Source organism: Haemaphysalis longicornis, unplaced genomic scaffold (assembly GCF_048455015.1).
Source record: "Haemaphysalis longicornis isolate Haplotype H1 unplaced genomic scaffold, Haemaphysalis longicornis Haplotype H1 scaffold_3, whole genome shotgun sequence".
Classification (NCBI taxonomy): Eukaryota; Metazoa; Arthropoda; class Arachnida; order Ixodida; family Ixodidae; genus Haemaphysalis; species Haemaphysalis longicornis.
The window spans coordinates 198,883,434-198,892,953 of NW_027526335.1; positions in this window are offsets into that span (position 1 = coordinate 198,883,434).

The window sequence follows — 9,520 nt, forward strand, 5'->3', positions numbered from 1 at the left end:
GGACGAGACCAGTCCCATCACGATGGGGGGTGTTTTTAGTCCAGCCAGGAGAAGGAGGCAAGGTTTTTCACCCCCCACGGATGGGCTAGTGCACCCCTTTTACATTGGCTTTCAATAAATGCCGCTGTTTGCCGGTTACCTCCCGAGGCTGTGGTTAGCGATGATGGATCAGGGAGTTAGTGGAGGGGAGATCCTTTCCCCAATGAATCCCCAACTGTCCGAGATGTCCTGCGAGCGACCATCTCCGGGACCATGACAGTCCTCGACGCCTTGCTGCGGAGCCAGGCAGCAACGGCCCTTGACAGACAAAATGTCCTTGACCTCATCTTGCATGACCAGGTGAGCCTTCACATACTCGACGCTCAAGTTCAGGAGAACCTGAAGAATGAAGAATTTGATGCCGACGTTTTGGAAGCGATCGATTACGACGAGCGTATCTGCGCCCTGCGAACGCGCGTACGCTTCTCTGCGAGCGAAGACTCTAACGCCAGCCCCATCCTTCAAACTCAGGCGGCCCTGTTTACTACCCGCACCGCAACGTCGACTATTTTTTCGATCCCCAATGAGGCCCGGCGGGCATTGGTCCCGGGTGACGTGCCGCCCGTCCGGGCAATGGCTGTTGCGCGGGTAGTAGTACAGGAAAGAGACGATGGAGGCGCTGCGGCCTTTCCGGACGTCAAGCAAGACCCCGAGGTGCTCAGTCAGGGAGAGAGGCTCCGGCTACTGCGCACCCCTGCTGCTTCCATGACTGCCCTTTTGGAGAAGTCTCAAGGACCCTCCCGGTACCTCGGCGTCGCTGACGCGACTATCGTCTCGGAGTCGGCTCAGCGACCCTGCCTTGAATCTAGCCTCGACAACGAGACTTCTGCTTTGGAGATGTCTAAGTGGCCCCAGACAGACGCTGGCATCACAGACGCGATTCTTGCTTCAGAGACGTCGCTACAGCCCTTCCGCAACTTTCGCATCGACGAATTGACTTCCGCTCGGGACACGTCTGTCCCGTTATGCCACGACCCTAGCGCCGATGATGCGACTGTTGTTTTGGATATATCCGAGCTTCCCTGTTGCGACCATTACGTCGGCGGCGAATCTCTCGTTTCGCAAGCAGTTCAGCAACCCGGTTTCGATTCGAAGATATTTTCATTGGGTCCAGCAACAAAAACACTATTCGTGCAGAAGGTGAAATCCCTTCAGGGGATGACGAAGCGCCTGCTTCTCCGACGCTCTGTGAGCGAGCTTCGGCGCCGGAAGCGAGCTTCGACCGCGCTAGTCCAGGCCCGGTGGGGAGGCATCCTCAACAAGAGCTTCGATGGTGACTACCCCTTCAACAAGAGCAAGTCGATGCTGGATGCGCCTTTGTACAGTGTTTATAGGTCCGAAGAGAGCGAAGTCCCGTGGTTCGCAGAGAAACCGGGTGTGCTTCTGGAACACACCGATTACTTCACGGAACGCCTATCAGATGTGGGCGATACGACAGTGCCACTACTCTCGCCGCAGGATCTCTGCAAATGTGACCGACCGCAGCAGCTGTTCCCATTCGATCCCGGTGGCCACCTTGAAAAAGCTGTTTACAGAAATCGATTGCACCGAGATGCCCAACCAAATGCTCCACTGTTTCCCCAAGCCAGCCTGCAAGCATCACTGCTGTGAAATCATGCGCCGCTATGGAAATCGAAAAACTAGTCGTAGTGGGGCCCGGACTTCGCCACTAACCGTGCCGCTGCCAGCTAGCTCCTAACGAACTTGGCGGTGGAGGGAGTGTGTTGAGAAATAAAGAAGCGCAGGCAGGGGGCGACGGTAGTCGAAGAGGAAGAGGAGGATCGGGGCGCTCGCTGCCTAGACAATCGACTCCATCACCGTATCGGAAGCCAGACGCAGCCAGATCTGTAGTTCTTGTACGCAGCTTGTGAGTCCGTAACGACCTTGGTGACGTTAGGTTGCAGGAGTGCGAGGGCTATCGCCACTACTTCTGCTTCCTCTGAAGATGGAGTGTTGATCGATGCGCAGGTGACCAGCTTGTCCAACCCGGTGACCGCGACCGTTGCCCTTGTGGAGTGTTTGGGCAGGGAGGCGTCTGTGTAGAGGACAGTGTCGTCTTCCTCCAGGGTCCTGGAGAGGGCTCTGGCCCGGGCGTCGCGCCGTCCGGCGTGCCTTGTGGGGTTCATGTTGCGCGGTAATGGTTTGCTTTCCATCTTCTCAGTCCACTCTTCGGGTAATTGGCCGTGACAGGTATAGTGGGATTGCTGCCATCCAATCTTGCGGAGGACGCTTCTGCCCGCCTTGGTATGGCTAAGGCGGACCCTTTGATTGGACAGGTGGGCTTCTATAAGCTCGGCTACTGTGTTGTGGACTGCCATTTGTAGTAATTTTGTTGTGGACGAGTTTGTGGGAATACCCAGGGCCTGCTTTGTGGCTTTCCTGATTATTGTGTCAAGTTGTGTTACATCATTTTTCAGGAGTTGCATATACGGCGCTGCGTAGATAATTCTTGAGGTAACAAAGGCCTGAACGAGGCGCAATGTGTCTGATTCTTTCAGACCCCTCCGCCTGTTGGCCACTCGCCTGATCATGCTCAAGATCTGGTCTGACGCGAGCTTGATTTTTCTTATCATAGCCGTTGCCTTGCCGTCTGCCTGGATCAAGAGGCCTAGGATCCTGAGTTGAGGTACCGGAAGGATGCGGATCCCTTCTAGAGTGATTCCAATGGTTTCTGATCGTTTCCCTGATGTACGTGGTCTAACAATGGTCAGCTCCGACTTTTGAGGCGAACAGCAAAGGCCACAGGCCTTCACATAGCTGTTAACCGTCTCAGCTGCTTTTTGGAGCCGGATTCTTTGGTTGGCCACTCCCCCACTGAGAGAATGTTCTACTCTGGGGTGACGCACCTTTCGAGAACACCCACAGCAACTCTCAGCTGTGCAGTCCGTAGGCCTTACGTTCGGGTTTGGGTTGTACGCGTGAATCAGTACTGGCTGCTTATCGTTCACTTAGCAATGTTCTGGGTGGGTGCCGGTTGTAGGTGTTTAATTCCAAGATGTGATGTTTGTACCAACGTACTAAATCTCAAAATGACAGGTTAGGCCTCACGTCATGGGGCTAACAGCCTTACGGCACGCAGAGCATGCAACTCTTTTCGTGAAGAATTGGTTGGTTACTATGTGAGTTTTCAAAACCGCTCCGACGATGCCTTCGACGGTGATGTTCCCTTTTTTGTAATAGCAAAGAGAGCGTTTGTAATTTTCGACAACTGTAAACCGTAAAAAAATGTCGTGTACCTAATCGACTGCGTATTTCCCGAGGCTATGTCCCGCTCCTTGTACAAAGTGGGCCCTGAACACGATGTTCTACGGACAGCAAGGAGAGTGCCAGGGCCAGCAACTGTAAAAGCTTTCATTTTTGAGCTACATTCGTGAACATTACGCAAGAATACTGCGATATGACGGGTAGCGCAGCTAACCTAAAAAGATGGGTCGGACAATGGCACGGTGACTGGCTGGAAACTCTACATACCTACAACAGAATTTCTTGGTCAACAGGGCCGGCAACTTAACCCGGAGTACCCTCGGTGAGGTATCGATATATTTCAAAGTATTGGGCAGAAAGAGCTCAGACGAATGCGCGTGCAGACCGCACAGTGCGAGGGTTGCAGCCTGTCTCTTTGCCCGCGCAACATGATTACAATATATTCCTTGTTTCAAAACACTGGCATATCATGCAAGCACTCTCTTGTTCTAGACTAAATGTGCAGACGTTTTACCGCAATTTTGCGGTATTTGTATGCCAGTGAACTTATGAGTGGACGAGTAGGAGAAACTTATTCAGAAAAGTTTAACGGGGAAGCCTGTCACTCCCACACCAATTTGTGAGACAACTTGGTTTCCCTTTTTCTGAAAGACCAGGTTGACCCGTTTATTCGCACCTGCTTGCAGCATACTGTTGGAAGTGCTTTGCCAAACCTCCCTGTGCCGTCAGGCGATGCTGAACGCGTTTTGTTTGTCTTTTTGTAGGAGAAGAGGATTATCTTGTCGCTTTTCAATGACCCCTTTTTGAAATAAATTTGCGTGAACTGTAAACCGCAAAAAAATGCCGTGTACCTAATCGACTCGTATTTCCTGAGACCATGTCCCGCTCCTTGTATAAAGTGGGCACTGAAAACGATGTTCTACGGACAGTCAGGGGAGTGCCAGTGTCAGCTGCTGCAAAAACGTTTTTTTAACTACATTCTTTTACACTTCCAATAAAAACGTATATGTTAGAGAAGGGTTTATTTTTGCATTGTGATTCCGAATTTTTACTGTATAAAAAGTCTGAAAATCTCAAAAACGTCTTCGTCGACCGTAGGGGCGCCGCATTTCGAGGGGAGGGGGGGATGCTGTGAAACTTACGCCGAAAAAAGCGCTCCAGTTACGGCACGCAGACTTCGCTTCCTGGATGTAAACCTGGGTGTCCTATCATACGATTTCCCTTTTCCTTTTGGGCTTACACAGAATATGGAAGATCAGAATGTATGTTAGAAATGAAGATGCCAATCTACAGTCTGTAGGACACCTGTTTGCAGAACGCCTGTGTAAGCTCCGGAGGGCCTTTTTGAAACTAAAGAACAAAGATGAAGAAATTTTTGTTATCAATGAACTCGGCGTATTAAGAGTTCACTAAACGTAGCTACAAAAAAAAGCTTGTCTGCTTTTTATGTAAGCTTTTTTCCCGCGATCCCCCCTTAAGGATGATTTTGTTGTACGTGTTGTACTGGCCACAATGGCAATAAGAAAAAAATGCCGAAATGGAGTAGTGGGATAGACGCCGGCATCATAACGAGGAGGAACCCGAGTTCGATTCCACCAACTTGAAGCATATTTAAAGCAACGCTTTCTACCTCTACCAGCCAACGTTGATTTCGTGGCTTGCGTGACAAGAAACTTTCAAAGCGTCTGGGAAGGCGCAGGGCACTGTTCACTCACGGAGCACAGTGTAGATGGGCGGCGATAGGGTTGTATTACACAGCCTTCCCCGTGCTCAACAGGCGGGCGCGTAGGCGGTACCCTTCCGTCGGCTATGTCGCCTGCCTTAGCGACGGTATTGGCCCTAACGACGGAACGTACACGAAGAAAACTGAACCGAGTCTCCAAGCATAGCCACGCATAAACTTAGCCGAACCAAGAATGAGCTACGTGGGGCTTCGATCATTGCTGTTCGTCCAGCTTTCTCGCACAAAGTGCGAAGCTGCCTCAACTGTTAGGAAGGTCGGGAACGACACAACAGTAGAAACCACATTAAACTTCCTTTGAACCGCCGTTTCGAAATATAACGCGCTAAGGGCCATTGCTTTAGATATGCACACACCCTGCGCGTAGGCATTTGTAGCCAAGCGTACCCGCACAATTATCGCTTAAAATATCAGATCCTTTCGCTAATGCTAAAATACCAGGGTTAATTTTACCTTAACTCCACGACGGCGATTTCTGCCTGCAAGCAAATTTGAAAGATGTTGGAATATCCACTTTTTCCTACCCTGAAGCAAGGCCCCGACACCACAATATAACAATTACGCCGAACCTTTGCCATTATTACAGTCGTCTGAGTAATTCGTGAATTATTTGCTCACAGGTTATCTCTTGCAGCCCACGAAGTTAACCTTGTGTTTGTAAGTTTCGGAAAACATATCTGTGTTCAATTTTTATAACGCTAATGTAGAAGAAAATTGCATTGATTGGTTGCTCGAAATCATAACGCTTTTTTTCAAAATGTACACTTACGTGGTATGTTCGGGCAGCCGAAAGCAACGTTGAAATGTCAGTGGAGCGGACCAGTATCACTGGACAGCCCTGGTTTAAGTAAGCGAAGAGCAACCACAACCCGCTGACGTGCATGATGGGTACTGACTGGAGAAAGCAATCCTCCTTGTTGAACACGGAAGGGTCATTGTACCTGCAAAGTGCCCAAGAATAAAATTTTTAAGTGCATCACTCCTGTAAGAAAGCCATGTTCTTTGCATAGAAGACCCCCATAAAAGTGTTGGTTGTCGTCAGCTATTGTGTGGAAAGACCTTGCGCATCGAGATTGTATAAAAGGAGGTAGAGAAGTAAAGAGCGGAAAAAGAAGCAGCAGCATCTTGGAGCGGCGGCCATCCGTCTCTCCTCTCTTAACTAGACCCTTTTGTAACATTTGGTCCCGCGATCCGGTGCAGGAATGACTGTAATCTATACGCACGAAAAGCAGGGTCATTTCTTTTGTCCACTCCGCCACTTCACTCTGCGAGTGGGGGAGAAATATTCTGAAACGTAGGGCGTTGACCCTTACGGGCGAAGACAAGGAACGTTTCAACGATGTGATCGAAACTGTCTGATGGATTTCTGCGTATTAGGAGGCTGCTAAACGAAGTTAGTTCTATGCTCAGCAGCGAAAAGATGGAGAAGGTAAAACTATTGGGAATGCTATGCGCTGGACAGGGGGAGGGATTAGAAGCTGCCAAGTCACCAGCCGACGTCCTTGGATTTCTTAACTTCGGCTTGAAGCTTTGTACACTGACTAAAGGAGGAACAGGAAGAAACACATTTTTCAGATCCCGCATTCGGATTGCAAACTTGAACGGGAATCGTTGGAAACGGCAGAAAGCACTGTTCCCTGTCGGGAGGCAGTGCTGCGGCGTGTATCGAGAAATCGTCCCGGCGTGACCGTAGCATACGATAGCTGCTGCAAGGTCGCGGCAATCGCCCGAAACGCCGTGGTGTCCACGTCCACTCTGAATAAGTAATAATTGTTCGAAGTGACTATTTGGGAATCAGCGCGACAATTTGCATAACACAACATTTCAGAAGACAGCCAGTCCTCGTGGGCCCTCTAGAAAGATAATTTTCTGCCGCGACGACTTAACACGCCTAAACAGTTTGATCCCGGTTCGGCTGAAGACAGCAAATAAACAGCTCCACTGATGGTTGAACCATATCTCCAAACATGAGAGTGAATCCCCAGACACTTTTGAATCAATTCGTCAACGAGTGAGAGCAGCAGACCGAGCAGGTCTCTAAACGTTGAGGATGCTGAAAAAAGGCAGAGATTCCAGTAAAGCTTAAGATTAGGATTAGGATTAGGAAAAACTTTATTTGTGCCTGCAAAATGACTAAACGCCGCGAGGCGGGCCTGGCGTCGTCCTAGAGAAGGCCGTTACTAGGCGCAGCGCCAACGCTTCCCGTCACCGGGTCGCCTGGTCGGTGCTTTTCGAGCGCACCCAGGACTTGCTGGACAGCCCAGAGTTGAGTGTCCTTGTTGCTACTGCGTGCAGCGTCCTAGTGCTGTAGCGGATCAGTTCTTGATTGAGCTTCGTTTGGAAACCGCGCACAGTCCCAGAAGATGTGCCACTTGTCTGCCAGACCCACACCACACACCTTACACACGCCCATCGAATAAAGTTCTGGATGAAACCTGTGGAGCGTTGCTGCCGGAGCGACGATGGACCCGGTCTGGAGCTGTCGTAGTAGAACTGTCTCCTGCCGGCTCAGGCCCTGGAGGGGGGGGGTGGCATGACCCATCGAGCCAGGCGGTAAGCCTGGTGATCTCGTTGTAGCTCACGAGGCGATCTTTGTTCGCGAACCACCACGGACGGTCGGTCTCGGAGGAGCGGAGGGTAAGTGCTCGCGCCTCCGAGTGTGCCGTGTCGTTGTGGCTGGGTGCAGTTGCGCATTCGCCCATGTGCGCCGGAAACCACTTGACAAAAAATTATCCGCACCTCCCCGAGGGGGATTATGAGGATGCAGAGCATAACGGACTGACTGGCGTTGTTTGAAGGTGCGCCAGACAGTTCGTTAGCAGATTCGTTGGCGTCCATTTTCAGCGCATCGAGACGGCACTGCGCATATCAACCGAAGAAGCAACTGATCCAGCGGCGCACGCACGGCGTATATAAAGCAACTGCAGTGGAGAGGAGTATCAGAGAGAGCCGCGCCTGCGCGCTTATCACACAGCTTGCGGATGAGACACGGAGGGAAAGCGCGCCAGCGCACAGACGACGTGGAGAGGAGAAGGGGAGAGGAGGGTACGAGCGCGCGGTAGCAGCTGACGTGGAGAGGAGGAGGAGAGAGAGACGCACATGCGCTATCAAACAGCTGGTTGGTGAAGACGCGGGAGGGAGAAGCGCGCTTCGGGCGCACAGACGGCGTGGGGAGAGGAGAAGGGGAGAGGAGGGGTACGAGCACGCGTTATCACACAGCTGGCGTGAAGAGGAGCGGTGCGGACGGACGCACGTTCGACGCATGACAGGCCCCCGCTATAAGATGCTCTGCATCTAAAACTTCTCTGCCCTGGAGCCTTGCCTTGCCGATGATGGCGGCCGCCTTGGCACAAACGCGACCTTTCGCGTAGTTGCGTACGGCAATTGTCGATTCACAGAGCCCTGTGCGGCACTCAACCTCAGAGATGGCCAGGGAGATGGCGATTTCCTCGGCGTCCGTGGCTTCGGTGTACCGTGCGCTCGCAGTCGTGGTCTTAGTGCCCGTGGAGGCCTTAAAGGCGACCGCGACGTAGCCTTCGTGCTGGTACTCAGTTGCGTCGACATAATGAGCGTGCCCGTCTTGGGCATGCATCTTGATGAGGGCTTTGTCCCGCGCTGCCTGCCTCTTCTTGTTGTGCTCCGGGTCACGTTTCTAGGTACTGGGTCAACGCTTATGAGTGCCATCGCTTCCTCGTTTATGTCGCGCGGTCGGCGGTCCGGTGAGCGAGGGTTATAGCCAAGTTTTTCGAGGATTTGGCGTCCGGTCTTTGTCATGAAGAGACGTTCCAGCTGTGCCGCCAACTGCGCCTCCGTGATTTCTTCCAGGGTATTGTGCACTCCTAGCTGTAGTAAGCGCGCAGTGCTCTTGGTTCCCATGAGGCCCAGTGCCGATTTGTAAGTCTTACGCATGAGTGTATTGATCTTGGCCCCTTCCATGACCCTCCAATTATAGTACGCGGCCACGTACATAATGTGGCTGATGACGAGGACTGGACGAGTCTCACGAGGTTGTCCTCCTTCAGGCCGTTCTTCTCGAAGAAATGCGGCGAATTATGCGAATTGCCTCGGCCGTCTTGCTGTTGAGCTTGGTAAGGGATTCACCTTTGGTGTTGTTCTTGTCAATGATCATGCCCAAAACCTTGAGTCTTGTTACTTCAGGGATGTGTTGCCCCGATGCGGTGACTATTTTGATACGGTTGGCTTCGCGCTGCGGCGTATTGCCCCTGCGTTTCGGTGCGAGCACGAGTAGTTGAGACTTGCTTGGTGAACAGAGCAGGCCGGCACCAACGAGATGCTGCTCGATGGCAGTGACTACCGCTTGCAGTTGACTCTCGATGTATGCGTCGTGTGCCGCCGGCGACCAAGAGCGTGATGCTGTCGGCGTATATGGTATGCCGGACGCCGGTTCGCGCTAGCGCCTCCGCAACCCCAATAATGACGAGGTTGAAGAGGAACGGTGAGACGACTGATCTTTGCGGCGTGCCTGTGCGTCCGAACATCTTTTTTTTTAAGCTGTAGGTCTCCCGCGTGGAGTTC